The 19,640-nt window shown below is 44.0% G+C and overlaps 1 protein-coding gene across 3 annotated transcripts in view; it reads right to left on the reverse strand.

The window, feature by feature from the left end:
* The window catches only part of RBFOX1 (RNA binding fox-1 homolog 1), a 1,044,467-nt gene extending 1,029,365 nt beyond the window's left edge, over window positions 1-15,102 (reverse strand). For all 3 annotated transcript variants that reach the window (XM_040973377.1, XM_040973373.1, XM_040973376.1), the window contains exon 1: window positions 15,040-15,102. The gene's annotated coding sequence lies outside the window, so the exon portion shown is untranslated. The remainder of the gene's footprint in view (window positions 1-15,039) is intronic.
* Between the last annotated feature and the right edge of the window lie 4,538 nt (window positions 15,103-19,640).

Here is a 19,640-nt window from a genome sequence, read left to right on the forward strand (position 1 = left end):
GGTATTCCTTCTCCACGCCAACGAGACAAAAGGCCCCTCTCAGACAACCGGGGAGGATGTTCGCCCGCCTGGAAGAGAACGCCGAGACTCGGAATGTGAGCCATCACTCCCCCTTGCAGTACCCCTGGAAGACATCTCTAATCAATCACAGCACTTTTCCTGCTGAGCTCCGATGAATTCTTCTCAACAAAACTACAGGGCGCCTTCACTAATCAGAACTGGCGAGCAAGAAGAAATCTATTTGCCTGCCCTCTGCCTGGAGTCCTATTTCACTAAATCAAGACATAAAATTCCCCATGACCCAATCCAGATAGGCGCACTTGAGATCCAGGGCAGGTGGAATCATATTTCTCCACACACAGCAACCATGATGGCGTATTCAGGTGACTTTTAATAAAACTCCTCTCCAGTGGGTGCCAAGTTGTTCTCAGGTTTCTTGGCACCACGAGCTGTTATTTGTCAATAACCCTAAAGTAACACATTTCCTCTCAAGGACTTATTTCCTTCTTTAATCAAGGCAAAGTTATTCAACTGCTAAAATTCACCCCCTAGAAGAATCTGCATTGGTCTAAAATTGTTCTCCTATGCTTCCCCCCTTAAAATAAAGGATACCTTAATTCACTTTAATTGCTCTTTAACCTTCAGGGTACAGAGTCCTTAAGACCTTCCCACGGATGGCATAGGGTGGCTCTTTTTTTATTTCTTCCCCTAATGAGACACTAGAAAATGCTTTACTTACATAGGAAAATCAGCTTTCTGACAACTGGTGAGTAAAAAATCACACAGATGGCAAGTAATATCTTTTTAGAGAAAACCCTATTTCTGAGCACTAATCTTTGCAATATAGTTTGAAAAGCCAAGTTATAATACCTATTATAAACAAAGGCAAACATATGTCACCTATTTGAAACTTGAGTTAACAAATAAAAACGGGTCTGTCGATATCCATTTCTGACTTTTAACAGGAAATATTGAAAATTTTTAGATCTGTAACCATGAATGGACAATTTCATAGTCAACGCTGAGATGGACACAAAAGAAAAAAGTAGGCCCATCATACTAAAAAATGTGAGACAAAAGAGACATTATAATGACAGATTCTTTTAAAATCAATACATCAGAAAACAGTAAACAGTGAGCTCTTAGTATGAAACAACTGAGAGATATCAGATGCACACACACACACACAGCCAGAGTGTTGAGCGAAAGCATGGGAAGCATACCAAAGCATGGTATTAGGGTCAATCATGAAACACAAGGAATGTTTTCTGCTTTGTGAGATTTTAAGCAGAAGGCCTCATGCTTTAGAAGGTGCAATTAGTATCCTTCTTGTTTATATTCTATAACCATTATAAAGTATGGACCTACTCAGCCAAGGATTTACCATTACCTGTTTTCTAAAACCTATCTCCATTTTTTTTTATTCATACTATGATGCATGGTGACTTAAATCTTCTCTGAACATCTAGGTTATACCTCTATGCAATTAACAGCTTCTTAATAAACGAATGGAGAGCAAAGGGCATTTTCTCCTCAGGCCTTGCTGCTCCTAGTGCCACCTGCACAGCCTTGAGGAGTGTTGACCAGATCGTTTTGTCTGGAAATGTGCTGTAAGAGGAACACTTTCCATTTATGAGACACACACACAGCTCTTATGCACGGCCTCACTCCTCCATAGATCTACAATGGCAGGGGTTGATGATCTAGGCATGACCAAAGCCAGGTGTTACAATGTGGGTTCCAAGGACCCCATCCCTGGAGCCAGCTCCACTTTCCCTGGGGGTCTACATGAGCAGGAAACTGGAGTCAGTGTGTGAAGTGGACTGTGCCAGTGCTCCACCAGGAGATGCTCATCCTCTGCACAGAACAATTGCTCTGAGATGACAGATCTGAGTCACAGCTCCTAGCAGCAACACTGTTGCCGTTCTCCTTAACTGCTTTACCAATTGACCCAGCCGGCCACTGCTGCTCAACCTTTGCTTGAATGCTCAACCTTTGCTTGAACGGCTAACATGTTATGAAACCTCAGCTCCCTTGAAGGGCCTGTGGTCTTATTTGTGGCTTACTGCCATCCCCTCCCCATTTCAATTCAGCTAAAATACTTCACACAGTGACAAGATCACAATAAACACCTCATAAATGGAGGAGGGTGATTGGATTTAGCTCTTCCGGCCTTATAGGTTGCCATAAAGTCTCTTAATACTGCTTTCTTGGCATAGCCATTGATTCAATTGTTCTTCCTTAAATTTGAAATGAAGAAGGCCACTCCTCCTCAGGCACACACATATTAACAGTTGCTCCATTTATCTTCCATTTACATCTAACTCAACTAATTATTTTTCTGCTACCTCACCCCCAGTTGGTGTTACATAAACTGCTGAGATGGCCCCATCTCCTGCAGGCAGCACACGCACCTTTTCAGAAGCTTGTTGGAACACCAGTGACAGAACTATTAAGAATGTCAGCTCTCGATGCATGAGAACTTACATAAAACAAACAGTGTCATCCCAGGCAAAACAGGGGACCGTGTAGAAAGAAAAGCAGAAATCAATGCAGCCACCTCCAGAAAACTGTAACAGAGGAGAAGAAATCATTGCTCCATTCCCAGGTCAAGGATGAAATGGATTTCTAAAAGAGAAGGAAAACCAAACACAACCCCATGGTATCTAGAGGACTCACTTAAGATACACTGATGAACCAGAGCACTGAGCAAACGGTTAGACATTAAGCAACACGCAATAGGCAGAAACATGATAGGCAGGCAGACGAATGGACTAGATAACAAACATATGTAGATAGAAGACTGATATATTATTAAACAAATATACATTGACCAATGACATATACACAATAAAGACATACATGTAAATGGCAAATATACACAATAGATGGCAAATATAAATGGACAGATACAAACATAATAAGGACAGGAGAGATACAGAGATGTAGCACAGTGGTTGCTTAAGACACTGGCATTCCATATCAAAGTATAGAAGCTGGCCGGCCCAAGTCCTTGGGCCCCTGCACCCATATGGGAGCTTCAGATGGAATTCCAGGCTCCTGGTTTTATCAGCCTAGCCCAGCCCTGATTGCTGTATGCATCTGGGGAATGAACAGTGGATGCAAGAGAGAATCTCTGTAACCGTGCCTTTCAAGTAAGTAAATCAATTAATTTAAAAATATACACAAATGAATAATAAACACATAGGTATCAGATAATAAGTAGGTATAGACATTAATTATGAATCTTAAAGTTCATATCAAATTCGTATCGGCAGGGTCAGCATGTGGCACAGCAAGTAAAACTGTTGTCTGTAACACCAGCATTTAGTATGGAGACCAGTTCACGTCCATGCTGCCCCACTTCCAATCCATCTCCCTGCTAATCACCTGAGAAAAGCACTGCTTGGGCTCCTGCCACCCACCCAGGAGACTGGAAGAAGCTTCTGGTTCCTGGCTCTGGCCTGCCCAGTTCTGGCCATAGTAGTCATTTGGGAAGCCAGCCAGCAGAGAAGCAAGACAGATCTCTCTCTCTCTCTGTAACTCCTACTTTAAAATAAATAAACACTTTTTTAAAAAAATCACATTGGCTTTTCATTCAATTTTCCATGAACTTTTTCAAGTCCCTTCATAGATGACAGACGATAAAAATGCATAAATATATACAAACATAAATAGGTAGAGACAGGTAGATGGATGATAACAGAGAAAAATACAGATGACAGACATTACATGGATGATAAATATGTACAAATAGATGACAGATAGACAACAAATACATATAGACAGATGACAGATTGCTAGAATCCTCCAGTTTCATTCCATTGATAAAACCTGCACTCCTACTCCAAGCCAATACAATCATTTCCTCCCATACTCCTTCAACAAATACCGTTTGCTTTTATTTTGCTTCTGCTCCAAACATTTTCCAACACAGTTTCCAGAGTAACATTCCAGAAAACACACCTGTAAAAGTCGGCATTTGGAAACAGCAGGTTAAGGGCTACCTGAGAAGTTAGCAACCCTAAGAGTGCTGGTTTGAGATCCAGCTGCTCCACTTGTGGTCCAGCTCCCTGCTGACACACCTGAGAAAGCAGCGGGAGATGGCACTAGTGCCTATACCTGGAACGTTGCCATCTATAGGGGAGGCCTTGATGGAATCTCAGGTTCCTGGCTTTAGTCCCACCCAACCCAAGCTATTGCAGCCATTTGAGGAGTGCACCAGCAGATGAAAGATCTTGCTCTCTCTTTTATCACTCCTTCTCTCTAAATAATTCTTACAAAAGAAAACACAGATACAATCATCTCCATTATATTCTGAGGCCCTTTAATATCCTCCCATGGCACCCATGGCACCCATGGTACCTTGAGGGCCATTTCTCTCATACCTGCTCCTCCAGCTTCATGTGCAGCTCCCTGCTGTCTGATGTCCAAATCACACTTTCTGTTAATTCCTCAAAAGCGCCACACATTATGTTCCTACTCCACAGACTCTTTTTTTCCTAGGATGTCTCAAATCTCTGTCACTTCCTTGAACAGCCAAGGTAAATTACCATGCTGGGCACATAGTCTTCTAACATGCTGTGTGTTTACCTTACAGCATTTGCTGAAATGTGTAATTATATATTTTTGTATAACTACTTAACTAATATTTGGGTTATTTTTTTTTTCCTGGAAAATGTAAGTCCCAGGCATCCAGAAAGCATACAAGTCTTGTTTCTCACTCTTCCTGGTGGCTGGCACCGTGCCCGGCACAGAAGAGCATTCAGCACTGATAGGTTTTTTTTTGAATGAACGACTGTACTGCTCTAGCCACTGCTTGATACGGGGAGAGAGGGACTCCCATCGAGAAGAGCTGAGGCACAGCATCACAGGCGTGGTGGGGGGCCGGCTCTGATTCCCCACCTTCGACCATATCCCGGATCAAAGCTCTCACCCCGGGGAGAGAGGGCTTGACTGGAGCCGACAGTGCCTTTGAGCAATGTGAGGGCTCCTGTGGAAAACGCCAAGATGCACAACACTTCTGAGGAGTCTGTGCAGGTGTGGCACTGCCTCGTGCTTCAAAACAGCTTGTTTGCACAGTCAGCACCAGGAAGCAGCCCCCTGATTGAGGTCACAGAGTTGCATGCTTTGAATCAGAAGTTTGTTTTTCTTTGTTTTTGTTTTGTTTTTTACTTTAGAATCCTTTCACTTCCCCATATTCATAATTCTCTATAAGATATTTGACTACAAATAATTCAATATTAAACTACAAGCCAGCTATACAAGACCCATCAAAAATTGGTAGAAAATGTATTTTATGAAAAAAAAAACCCTATATGTCGATTTCAAATATTTTGGCACCAAAAGAAACATATGTCTCAATTTTATTTGCAATGAAATTTTTGCTATTCCCTCGACTAAATCTGTATAAAGTATGGCATACTAGATGTTTCTCATTTTTATTCTGGGGATCAAAAAGAGAAGTAGGAAGACAATCTCTACGGCCGAAGTCTGTTTTTGCTTTAATCATGCCAGCCATCAACTTTATGGAGAAGTAGAGTTGGAGTCCACACATTAGCTGAGGCTTTCAGGTACCATAATCTTTAACTTGAGCCTCTGTTGAAGCCCTTGACACTCACAGTCCCCCTGGCACCTGTGCACCACGGTGCATTATAAAACAAGCCGAGTGTGATGATCAGGGAAGGTGCACTCTACAATCACCTGGGGGCCAAATCCAGCTTCACTTCTTGCATGTTATATTTGACTTTGGGAAATTCGTGCAACCTCTTTGAGTTGTTATTCTCACCTGTACCACAGCAATAATTATTAGGATTTATCTCACCCAGTTATAAAGAGGATGAAATGAGTCCATACTCTGGCTGGCCTAAGAACACACTGCCAATATGTTGGCTTCTATCTTAAGGATGATTCAGTATGACATCTGTTCCTTGCTATATTAACCCCAGATGGGACCTGAGCATTTCATATAACTTTCATAAAACATCAACTGTCAAAATACTTTGAAGGAAGAGGCTGGACTCGGAATGGTGGTGGAGGTAAAATGGGCAGAAAGAGAAGAAAACTTCAAATTGGATTTCACTAACAGTCCCAATATCCTTGGGACTCTTTCTCTCACGCACTCATCTAACTCCACTCACATGCTGTCTGGATCCTTTGCTCCTGTCTGCCCCTCTACTCTCTCTACCCTCATCAGCAGCAAATCAAGCCTCCCCACTCCACCCTCGGTTACTAAAACAGAGTGGATTTTGTGGTTCTCTCTTCCTGAACTGATTCCTACCAAAGCTGTGTTCCTGGTTTATTCTATCCCAAAGGCTTTGCTAACAAACACACTCCCCCAAGGAATTTTTCCAAAGTTCTATCAGCTTCTACATATTCAGTTGCATTGCCATCATAATAAATTTCATTCTGTCTTAAACCAGGATTTTAACTTTTTAATGTATTTAAGAGAGAACAGAATGTTAAAAAAAAAAAAAGAGGTGCTTCTCATCTTCTGGGTCATTCTTCAAACAGTTACAATAGCTGTGGAACTGGAAGCAGAGGCATCACTGGGGTCCAAAGACTCAGAGACTGGAAGGCAACCTGCACAGTGTTTGAGTGTTGTGCTAAGTACCTACTCCCATTCTCCAAGGAATTTTTCATAAGACAGCCAGGGCTTTCTACCACTCTCTTCAGTACAGTGAAGAAACTGGGGTTTGAGGAAACTGGGAAACTGGGGCTGAAAAACATTAAGTCACTTTTCCAAGGTTGTAGATGTGGTAAGAAGAAAGAAACAAAAAAGAAAAAAGAGAGCCCATATTTGAATTCCCATTTGTTTGTCTCACCGTCTGCACTTTTTCCACTAGAGCTACTGCTTCCCTTATTGGAATCTAAATGAACTGCTGGATGTACGGAGCACACACAACCAAAAGTGTCAGGCATTATCTCACTTCCACGAAGTTCCAACAACAGCATTTTCAGAAGCTGTTATTGCAAGGTGTGCTCTAAAAAACCAGACCAAGCACACAACGCACATAGCAAAGGCATTGTATGTGAATTTATAGATAGAGCAGTTGTCCCCAAAACTGAAACTACAGGATCTCTGATTTCCAGCTCTCTGAATGTTTGTTAAGAAATAACCTAATGTTTATCTCGGATCAGACCAAGGGGGAGGCTCTTGGGTTGCACCTGGCTCAGAACTGCCTAGTGTCTGAATTGATCCGTTTTTTTTTTCCTCAGGACATGATCAAGTGATGGGAAAAATGAATTACATGCTGATCTGGCTTCCCCTCTTTTTTCTAAGTTCTTTAAGGTAAAGTTCTTTACGATTCACATGTTTAATTGCTACAAACAAGTTGCTGGCTTAGCTCCTTTTACAAACAACGTGAGTCCTCATTATGGGCAAATGTGAAGGAACTTCAAAAAGTTTGTGTGGAAATGGAATTAAATAATGAATTATTGTACTACAGAAAATTTCCAATTTCATGCATACGCGCATTTCCCATGAATTCTTTGAAGATCCATCATAAACAAGACGACAATGCTAGAAAGCCCAAAGCGCTCTGAGCTACTATAAATGAGCATTATCCATTTAAAAACGGAATAAGCAATACAGAATGCTAAAGGCGCTTCTATCCTATTCCCAAACATTTCCATTCAGAAGTATATAAATATCCACAAGAAGCAGATTGTACAGGTCCTGAATAATTAACTGGTATTACCAATGATGCTGTAAAGAACAGAAGCCTCCTAAATCCCCACGATAAAGGCACAAAACACTGAGAGACTTAGGATAGTGATAGAGGAACTAGCCAGGCACAAACAGAATACATTCCAAGTTCAACTTCAGGGAAACAGTAGTACAGAAGCTCAAGACCATAAAGGCCATGGCTTTGCACTGCAAACCTGGACCTGGATTCAGGCAAAGCCGGGCAGGATGTGAAGCAGCTCCAGGACTGTGATGGGCTCTGTTGCGTGATTCAGATGCAGGGGACCCCACTCCCCTTCCCTCGAGGTCTGCAGAGAACTGCTGCCATGCTAAGTTTAACCTGGGCACTAGCAAGGTTACTAAGGGCACGGGTTCTGCTCCAAAATGGAGAGCGGGCAGTTAGTGCAGTGCCCCTGGGTGAGATGGCCCAGATTTGCATGCAAGACGTGTGGGCTCCCCTTCCTGGAGCCAGACCTTCACCGGCTGCGGTGGGTGATTATGCTCTCGGGCCATCTGCTCCGGGCTTGTGAAGGCAGCCGTGTGTCCTCTCGCCTGGACGCCGGGGAGGACACGATCACCAGTCAATCTGCTTGAAATTGCCTCCTATGATTAGTGTGTAATGACTCAGGTAGGTCACGGCCAGGGACGTTTCTGTTATTAATGCATTAGCAGCTGGAAACGGGCATCGATTCTGCACAGAGGGCAGGCTGATGGACTCGGATGGGGAGGGTCTGGCTCTCCAAAGTCCCAAAGGTCGTCGTCTAGGGGAGGAGACCATGTCCTTCAGGAAGCATAAGGAAGGATGGTGGGGAAGGCCAGCCAGTGGTGAACCGAGAACATCCAGGCTGGGATGAAGTAAGCCAAGATCTGGTATCTACCAGGGGGTGTACATGAGCCTGTCACCTCCTTGCTCAATGTGAAGAGGGGAGCCCACAGCAGCTCATGCATCCTGGGTCATCTTATTTAAAATTTTATCTAAAAACTTGAGCATGGGCTCAAGGCCTCATCTGTCTTTTCATTCTAATAGCCTCAGCACTCAGCTTGGACTCACCCATGAAACTGCCCCACAGCTTCTTGAAAGGAATGAATGATAACAATCTCAGGATAAGAACACCTGCTTACATATCAGCTGGAATATGACACAAGAGTTTCTTTTCTTTCTTTCTTTTTTTTTTTTTTAATGATTTGTCTTCATTAAAGGGGTCTCTGGAGGTCCTATAAGAGTTAATCAACTAGGCCGGTGACCGGCGAGCGGTTTAATCACTTCTTTGGAGGCCAGCTTGGTTATGAGTTTGTGTGCTTTGGGATGAAGATGGAGATTCTCTCTGTTCTCTCCTTTCATGAAAAATAATAAAATTTAAAAAAAAAAAAAGAGTTAATCAACTTGTCAATGAGTGCACACACACAGAGTCAAACTCACGTCAGCACATCAGGTGGCAACAGAAAAGAGAACTTCCCAGTCATAAAACTGTCCTCAGTATGAACAGTGGTCATCGCTTCCATCTACTTAGCACTGATTATGTACCAGGCAGAGGGTTGGAATGCGCACTTTGTGAAGCAAGGATCTGCAAATGGTTTCCACGATCCTAAAGAATCTACCCACATGTTCATATAGCTAGAGATAGATGGACAGTTAAGTCTTCTTACAGGTCCACCCATGTCTCAAGTAAATAATCTCAATTCTAACACTGAAGTAGAAACAGCAAGCAGATTCAGTCTTCAGCTTCAGTGAAGGGATTTAGCAGAGACATCAACCCAGTGTTTGTCTTTAGGTCCTCCAATGGGGAAATAATGAATGATTAAGAAGAAAACAAAGATTTCACCTCTTAGGAGGCAGAGTCAACAGAGAAAGATCCAAGTACAAGCTGTTTTTACTCCCTTTAATTCTCTAACTCATCCTGTGAGTGTGGATTAAACTGTATTAGTATTGGTTTATTAACAGAGTCAAGAGAAAGCAGTGTGCCTGTCCTGTGTTGGCTGGAAGCCTACGCGGCACATTTCCTGGCCCAGGAGACAACATGCTTGTTTCCCTACACAGGAGGGCCAGGATGGCCCACCCGTCCTAAGGTATCCCTCTTAGTGTCAATGGAGTCACAGCACCTCCCCTTTCAATGTCATCTTCAGGAGCCTATCTTCCTTATGCACTCTCTGCCCTCCAGTTTGGAAGGAGTCTTAGGTCTTGAATTCCTTACTATTTAACATCACTGTAACAAGGAAATGGAGTCAGATTAGCCTGATGGGTGGTGAAGCATCAGGTGAACTCAGAGCCAGGACTAGAACCTGCTTCTCTGAACTTCACAAAGACTGATCTGGGGGGTGTTGAGGTGGGGGTGGAGGTGGTTCGTGAATGACAGAAGAATGGTTTAAAAGCACAAATGGGATCCTTGCTCATTGCATTAATCCACACCACTCAATAAATAATTCATTCAAAATATGGATGTGTTTGTCACTCCTGTGGGTGTTCAGGACACAGCAGCAAGCGAGACAGACACACACAATCCCGTCCTAACTCCTCCAGTTCAATGGGCAAGACAGATAATACACAAGTAATAAAAATGATAATTAGGATGCATCCTAAGTGCGGTGGCAGATTTAAACTGGGGAAAGTGATGGAGAATAAGCAGGCCCTCGGTGAGGAGCTGCTGCAGGCTTCTCTCTTGCTTATTCAAGGTCCTTAAATCCTGCCATCAGGCAGATGATCCTTCTCTCCTGTGTTATTTCTCACCTCCCTTTGTGCTAACAATAGAGAGGCAGAAGGAGCTGTGCGTCTTCTTTCATTCTTCTGCCAGCCCCAGCTTAGAGTCCCCCTCATTTCCTCAAACACTCCTGCACCCCTCCTCCAGAATACAGGAGGAGGAGGAAGGGGAAGGATCTGCCTGAGCTCTGCTCTGTGGCAGTTTCGCACAGACAAGGAGGCCCCAAGAAGACATGCTAAAAACAGGAGTGCATAAGGAGGGCTGGTGACTGGTCAGATATCAAAACGAGCATGGCTGTCAGTGAGAATTATCAAAATGAGTCACGATGCTGTGTGTCCCCAGAGCACAGGGCTCCACATACAGCTGATAACAAACCCACCCTACAAGGGGCCGTTAATTAAAGAAATGTGCATGTCACCACTGCTCTCATTATCTCTCCCCCAAGTGTTCTGGCTGATGCCTCCCGACCTCTTCCAGTTACAGCCAATCTGTGGGTTTTCTCATTCAACAGGATCCCACACCCTGGATGGCAGCCATTCCTCTTTCCACTCCCTCTTACTCCCTACTGCTCTCACCTGTTCCACCAGGCTCCAGAGTCTCCATTATTACCATGGCATCAATCCCCTATCCTGAATGCCGCTTTAAGATTTTCTTTATTCTATAAGGGACGATCAAAGAGCTGAAGCCCACAGATAGACTCTCACTACTAGAAGGGCTTGACTAAGATGTATACAGAAGCGGAGGCTACAACAATATGGGGCAATGCAACTGATGAGAACAAACGCATTATGAGCTTGGAGTTGAAAGATCAACTTAGCTAGGCTGAAAAATAAGGTAATAAGGGCATCACAGGGATAAGCTAAAGTGTTAGATAAGAACCAGTTTATTCAGCAGCTAAGTAGATGATATTTATGTTTCAACAATGTAATTCCCTCAATCTGTTGGGTGGCATCCAGAGAAAGCTGGCTTTAGGCACGAGAAGTACATGGGAAAAATCTCACAGCAATGTGAGTACAGTTAGCACTCAGAGCAAGACAAGGGAGGGACTGAGGAAAAGTGAGGTTATTGGCAAGCTCAGATGAAAGACCCACTCATCTGTTGGTGCTAGGAGAAAAACATCTGTGACTAAAGGGACACATCTGTGATCAAGAGACCTGGGAGAAGAGAGGCATCCACAGATAGGCAAGCAGGTTCTGTCTGACAATCAAGTGTTAGGCTTCTGCAGTCACAAGTGATAGAGAGAATGAAATTAGGACACGGGGTAATCCATGTGGCACATGCCACTAAAACTAACTGATAGATTGAGTCTATTACCCTGTATCTGACAGTAGAAGAAGCAGCATCGAAGAGTATGCAGTTAATCAAAGGCCTTCATCATGGGCACCCATACGGCTCACTCTCATCTAAGATGACATGTTCCACTTACACAGTGCTCCATTAGAAGGTAAGAAACATCTATTTAGCATCTGTTAATCTGTTTATTCATCACTACAGGCAACAAGCACAGGTGGGTCCACTTCAGGTCAACCCCGCAGTAGATACTGTCCACAGAAGTCAAAGGGGATGGACTTGAATCATCAGTGGAGGGTAGGCACCAAGCAGTGAAAAGGGACACGCACGTGGCACAGCAGTTGCATTCCTGGAGACTGTGAGCTCTGTGTCTCTGAAACATGGGCAAACACAGGGGACAGGGCAGAGGTCAGCAGCAATTCACCCCTCAGGGCCCTGGGTGATCTGCACCGCTCCAGGATCAACCTGGGTACAAGTGTGAACAACGTGGGAACACCCTGTGTATTCACAAAGTCTCCCCTCTGCAATTGTTAGAGTTGGCAGCTATTAACCACATATGCTTCCACTAAGATTACAGACAAACGTTTAAAAAACCACTTCTTTCTCAGATGCAGAAGACGCATTTCAAGCAGTCAGTGGTGACATGTGGCCACTGATTGCTATAATGGACAGTGCAGAGAAAGACGACCACCTTCTATTCTATCGGCAAAGCTAACTAACGTAAGGTGGGGGGTATGTTAATGAACTTGATTATGGTGATCATTACATAAGGTCTTGATATATGAATTATATATGAATAGACTGTGTTTATACCTTAAACACACACAGTTTTAATTTGTCAATAAAGCTCTGTGGGGGCATTATTCTTGTGATTACAGAAAGATCCATCATACACGGCTGGATTAAGGAAAAAGAAGAATGTTAGATTAATTTTTGCTCGAGGAATTAATTGTAACTTTGGTGCGGCAAGCCATCAGAGTTTGAGCTGACAGGAGAGACTGAGGAAACATTCAACTGGAAACTAAACTGACGTACCAGCAGTAAGAAAACATGCCAATACTGAAGTGCAACCCAGAACCCTGTGATTCCGACCTTCTTGAGAGCTTCCTTGAAGCACACACTTACAGCAATGTACAGAGCTATACATGAAAGAACATGTTGGCTGGTGTGAGCCATGTGTCAGACATGTTGGCCAACTGATATCCAAAGGATCGGAATAGAACATTCTGGGGAGCAACTGGGAATGACCTTGGAGGTAGAAAATGGGAACTGGTTTTCTACATACTCGGAACAAAATGAGATGTTCACCCCAACACTGGCCAAGGTACAACTCTGAGATGTGGGAACACTGCACAGAAGAAGCCTCCCTTCCAGTCTCTCACCTCCGCATTAGGAGAGAAGAGAAATGGATGGCAAGCCATGGGACCAAAGGCACTGTGAGGTCCCTTGCTTTCCTATAACAAAGCAGCCTCCCACAACTCCATTTTCGCTCCACAGGTAGCAACCCCTTGGCCCAAGCAAGCTGGATGAGGCTCAAGTGACAGGGAAGCTGCCATCATAAGAAAGACACACATGAATCGGGCAGCTTGCCCTCACCTCTCCAGTGAGCCATTTTCCCCATTTCTTCCTTCTCTCATTTTCAAAAACATTATCCTATCTGCTCACTGGTTTGGAGCAGCAAATTAATACTTTCTATCTCTCTCTCTTCAGACTGCTGCTGTAGATAGGGAAACACATATCCACAGACAAATTAACACGAGCTCCCTTACAACACTGTACTAATTATCTCGGGGACCAGAGCCTCCCCTAGGTTAGAACCCCAGCCCCACTGCAGGATCGGCACAGCCGTTTCTTCCCAGAAGTGCACCTTGGATCGTGTTCAGAGGGCAGAGGGGCCAGAGGGTCACGGATAATCTGAAAACTCATCTGGAGACTCTCCTTCCTCCACGGCCCCCACCACTCAGCACCACCAAGATGCACCTAGGGGAAGGCTGCCTCATACAACAGCCAGAGTAACAAGCACACTGAACTTCACACCAATAGATCCAGACAGGCTTCACGCCAGACAGCGCCTTCTTTTCTCGCTAACAAAAGCCCAAGGTTTTCAGGAAATGTTGTAGCCTGAACTTCAAAGGCATGAAAAGACAGATGTGGCATGTAGGGGAATTAGAGATGGAATTTCCTTTATTATCAGGAACAAAAGCCAGGACTCTAATCTGCTGTGATACAAGCTTTAGCTGATCAGGGCTACAGTAAGTCATTCTGATGTAGCAAACAGCTAATACACCATCTTCTCATTTCTCAGTCTCCTCCTCCTTCCTTCTAATTCACAAATGCAAACTTCTTCGCAACAGAGGAGCCGGGCAATGCTACTGAGGGTAGTGAATTCCCTTTGATCAGCCTCTTCCAGGTCTGGAGTTCCACAGCCTCCAATTCCACCTGCTCCTTTATGCCATGCGATGGTATTTTTATACACCAAATTATACCCTAGCGCTCTCTGAAAAAGAATATGCTAAGTAATCAGAAACCTAGGAAGGAAGCTACATTTTAGAAAATAAATATTTTCCTAAGTCAGCCTTTTAAAATTTTGATCTTTGTTGTTCAATTACTATAGATTTATCCATAAAGTAAGTTATTATCGGATAGGACTGCTGCAAAGGAGAGCTTGTGTCAGACATTAGGGAAGAACTACCCCAAATCCTCTAGTATATATTTAAAAAAAAAAGTTGGATAAATTGGACAAAATACTGCTAATTTCACCAAAAATAAAGTCCTTGTGTGCATCAAGAAAGGCAGACGACGTAAAACTGCTTACTTGCTAAAAACAAATGAAATTTTGAAAGTGTACCCCAGCATCCTAAAGTACAGATTTCTTTCCTGCAGTAGTTTTATACAGTAGTCATGTATTATGGCTCAAAAAGAGCAAAATGAATTGTTGCTAAATGTCTCCAGCAATATGCATTCCCACTAAGCAATACTGAGTTTGCTGGCATTTCCTCCTGCTTTGCCAGGTCACGTGACTGAGGGAGAGAAACACACACTGTTTCCTGCTGAGGACACCTGAGGAAAAAGAAGGAAGAGACCCAGGATGCATTTCCAGTCCCAGGTGATGACAGTGGGACTAATCAGCAACACTCAAGGTTTTCTAGAATTCCAAGAAGGGTGGCAACCGAGACTACAGAAGGGAAGTTGCACCTGGTACACCCTCTTCTACACAATGGGGCACAAAAAGGAGACACAGGCAGACAGCAGGGCTTCTGTGGGAACTTCAGGGCCACAGGCTGGAACTTCACAGTAAGATCCCCGTCAGAGCAACGGGTATAACCACTGTTTCTGCAACCAGTATTCAGAATGGGTGGCACTTACTGATTGGTGCGTCTGATCAAGGAAGCTGTAGGTTCCACTTGCATGAGTTCTTTCAGCAGATTCCTAAGGGAGAAAAGAAGGCAGGGCTTCAGCATTGAGGCATGTGCCATGGAATTCTGTCTCTTGTTTGTCACAGGAGCCCCCATCAATCTCCAAGACAAAGTTTGACTCTATGATAAACCCAACAACAGTGATGTTAGGGGGGATGGGTGATGATGTGCTTCAATGCATTCTCATTGAATCTTTTCCTTCTCCAATAAGGGAGGTGTGAGCACTTTATTCCAGAAGAAGGAACCGTGGTTTAAATATCTCAATAGGTTGCACAAAACATGAATGACAGCGTGGGGACTAAATTTGAACTCCTGCAGTTGGACACCACTTTCAGAAGCATTCTGCTGTGTTCTTTACACTGTGAGTACTTGGTCACATGACGAGTTCAAGGAGAGACAGGAAATGGATGCTGGTAGAGAAATTGCCCATTTTCCTGCACAGAGTTGGGCTCGATAAAATAAACTGGATCTCTCCAGTCTGTATCTGTAGGATTTTCATAAAGCTAAATCACGTGACAGTTAACAATTCAAAGATGAAAGTGGCTTAATCTTACAGTGAGAAAATGACAATATATGGGGTCACATCTGAAATAAGTTTTGGAAACATGGTTACTATCACCTAATCAAAAAAGGGAAGATACATGATCAGTAATATTTACATGAACCTAGTATCACCTGAACTGAAAACGGTCTTTATAATCTCACGTAACGTGGCAAGTTGAGAGAAAGGTGATCAACAGCCAGAAAATCTAAGTTCTACTAACAGGTCTGTAAGACTTTCATGGAACCTTGCACTCGTGAGGGTGGACACCTCTGGAGAGAAAGCTGAGAAGCAGAGACAAGAATGGATCATAACGGCCTGGAATTCTGAGCCACTGCTCATTCAATGACTCTTACCAAAGTATGACATAATTTATGCTCAAATTCACTGTAGTCCACAATAACAGTTTCATTTTAAATATTACTTGTAGATACAGTCAGAAAATATTCCTTCCTTTAATAGTATATATGTGTAAAGACACACAAAAGCACTTTAAAGAATATGTGGATATGTTAAATGTCAATCTTTTTTTTATGAAAAGTAAGTTGAAATTCTTGTTGTTTTTTTTTTCTCATCAAATGCATTTTCCATGAAACTTTGTAAGACTCCTTGTATATATGGGTTCACATTTTGTGACTCCACTAGTACTAATAATTGAGAGAATCTTACAGAGACTCACGGAGACCCAGGAATTTAGGAAGCTATGAGTGAAATGGAAATTGGTGACCACTCATCCTTTAAGAACCGTTTACTTTATAATTTTATGTCTTGATGTCTGTTTTCCTGAATAAATGGATCACTCTCGCAAATCAGTGTCATGAAAGACCAGTAAGAGTGCCATTCATCCATCTATCCATTTATCCCCTGACCCATCCACCCCACTCAGCCACCCAGCCATCTGTCAAACACACAGCTAACCATTCGCTCATTTCTCCCATCATCATGGGGATCACTGCACGGGGTTTGCAATCATGACTAAATCACTTAACCTTTCTTTGTCTTAATTTTCTCATCAGTCAAACCAAGAAAACATCAGCAACTGCCTCAAGGGACTAGGCTGAATACTGAAAGTTAATACCTGTAAAGCAGTTCATTTAGTACTTGGCACAAGGTCAGTGCTAGTTGTAAGTTTATTACAATTTATTAAGCAAAACTTCTGGGTACTGTAGTGTTGGTGACCACAGTCCAGTTTAGAAGACAGATCTTGCTCAGGAATGCTGACCCTACCAAGGAACAATGGAGACAAGATCTTAGAGATAAAAGGAGTGAAACCACATAAAAAGGGAAAGGAGGACAATTAGGACATTAACAGTGAAACTACGGAGTTCTCTTGTAGAAATTCATTGCATGCCCCAGTGAGAGGATTATCTGAGTCTTAATAATAACACCAGATTTATTGAAACCTTAGTATAACACAGAGTCTTTATCAAAATTAGCATGAATCCTCTTAGTTACCAAAAGTAATGTCAGCCACCATGGTCAGGTTCAACCTTCTCAACCCCTCTCTGCTCTCCAGTCACTCCTTACATCCCCAACACCCAAGATCCAGCTCAACCAGACACAAGGAAGACCCTCCAGACACAAGAGGCCCTGTTTCTCCTCTGGCCCTCTGATCATCTCATCTCTTTCTAAACCGCTGTTCACCTCATGCAATGGCAGCTCCTTCTTCAGTGTTGACACAAGAGGCTCACTCTGTGGTTTTCATTAGCTCATCCAGTTGGAATGGATTCTTGAGTGGGGAAGAAAGTGCCTTGTATTAGAACCCAAAAATGGACATCACCCCCTTACCCTTTGGAAGCCAATGCTCCTGGTTGGTGAGGGCAGTGTTTCATCCCACTCTGGCGCCTTATCATCTGGCACAGCCCCCAGTAACTGTGAGAGGCTGGGAAGTGATTTCTCAAAAGGACACAGCACCAGGGAAGGATGTGGGTCTTCAGTCTACACAGAGCTTTTTTCCGAGCAACGGGGTCCTCTCTTGGGCTCCCCAGGCAGTCACATCTAACTCCACATGCCCTGTAGTCTAGGCTCACACCCCACATCTATTTGTAAAGACAACCAGCAGGCCAAGTGAATTGTCTAACCCTCCTTCTCCACTACTAGGCATCCAGCAGACCCTTTGGGTGGATCATCACAGAAACAATTGAAGGCTGATAGTAATTTACAAAGAGAGAATGGGGGTGATCAGTACAAGCACGGGGGCACCAGAGAACCGGCACAATCTCGGATATTCCCAGGAGTTCCAGAGAAGCCACAGACTGTTTTTCTTTTCTTTCTTTCTTTTTTTTCCCCTTTCTTTTCCTTTAACAAAGATTGTTCTGAGTTTGCAATTACTCCTGCAAACTATCTAAAGAGCAATTTGTGACCAGGGAAGAGATCTGGCCCCAGGGGAACCGCGTGGAATTTTCATCCTACTGAGAAAATGCAGGAAATAAAGAGCTGGAAAGTGAAGTAAACTCGAAAGGACATCACAACAAAGCCAGGTGGGACGGAGGCAAATGCTCGCTGCAAGCGTTAGCTGCCTTCACCTCTGCCCTGCACCCAAATGGATGCACAGAACAGCAGCCTGATTACTTCCAAAACACTGATGCTCGTGACCTGTGGGCAGTCAGGACATGGCTGACGCTGCCCACCCCGACACCATCAACAGAGCTGGCGGCTGCCACGTCTCTGCTCCTGCACACGCTGCTAAACACACAGCATAATAGTCCCCAGAGGCGCATCCCTCACATCTCCTTGGGGCACTCTTCACAAAACAGACATGCCATCGTACTACCTGGCAGTTTACACCCTGGGTCAACGGCTTCCCATTTTACCTCGGTCCTACCGTTTGACATAACTTGGCCTCTCACGTGGAGGAGTCTGGTCACAGCTCCAGCCTCCCTGGTACAGCAGAGAGAGCAGGCTGACCAGCCTTTGCACTGTCCAGCTTTGGACTGTGTGTTACTCCTCTCTTGTCAACAGAGGCTGTCCCTTTGGAGTCTTCGATCTGGGATGCTTGGTATATCCACATATCTCCTATATTTTATTCCTTCCTTACAAAAACCCCACTCAAATGTTCCCAAGAACCTACTGTCCCCCTCCCCCATAACATTCCTTGAAACTGTCATTTTACATGCAGATAAAAGCGACTCAAACTTTGCTGGTTTCACCACTGCGTGACTCCATGAGAGCAAGGGATGTGTTGATCTTGCTCACCCTGTGGAGACCACCAGCTCAACGCAGGGAGAGTGTTCAGCAAACACTGACTCAAGGAAGCAAAGACAGGCCTGGTCACCCTGCTGCTAAATTTAGACCCATTCCCGGTGACTCAGAGCCCCAGTCAGTGCTTCATCACAGGTGTGAGTGGCCAGACTTTGCACAGAGACTCAGATTCGCAATGAAGTCTCAAGACCACTGTTGTGGCACAGGGGATTAAGCCTCTGCCTGAATCACTGGCATCCGGTATAAGAAATCTGGCTTGAGTCCCAGGTTCTCTGCTCTTGATCCAGTTTTCTGCTGATCCACTTGGGAAAACAGTGGAAGGTTCCCCCAGCGCTTGGGCTCCTGCACCACATGGGGGACCAGGGTAGCTTGGTGCGCGTGGGTCAGACCTGACTGTTGTGGTCATCTGCAGAGTGAACCAGCAAATGGAATATGTCTCCCTCTGTCTCTGAAATCCTGAAAATAATTTTTAAATTAATTCTCCAACCCACTGAGACTTGTGGCAGGTCCTTTGACCTCTCCGAGTCTCAGTTTTCACACCTACAGAATAGGGATAACAATATCCTTTTCAGAAACTTGGTGTGAGGGTTACACACCAGAGTGAGCTGGCACTGCTATGCCGTATGTATTTACTAAGGCAAACAGCCAAAAAGAGTCCCGTGGCTGTCTGACCAATGACAACCTTCCCACCAAAATACGTGCTGACATTCCTTGACAAAACGGCAAATTTGTCTGGATGACTGACAGAAGAAACATGTGCCAGCGGCCAGCTCAGCACCTAGCACTTAGAAGGTACTTGTGAATGATTT

Source organism: Ochotona curzoniae, unplaced genomic scaffold, assembly GCF_017591425.1.
Source record: "Ochotona curzoniae isolate NIBS_2020 unplaced genomic scaffold, NIBS_Ocur_1.0 contig_2321, whole genome shotgun sequence".
NCBI classification, from domain to species: domain Eukaryota; kingdom Metazoa; phylum Chordata; class Mammalia; order Lagomorpha; family Ochotonidae; genus Ochotona; species Ochotona curzoniae.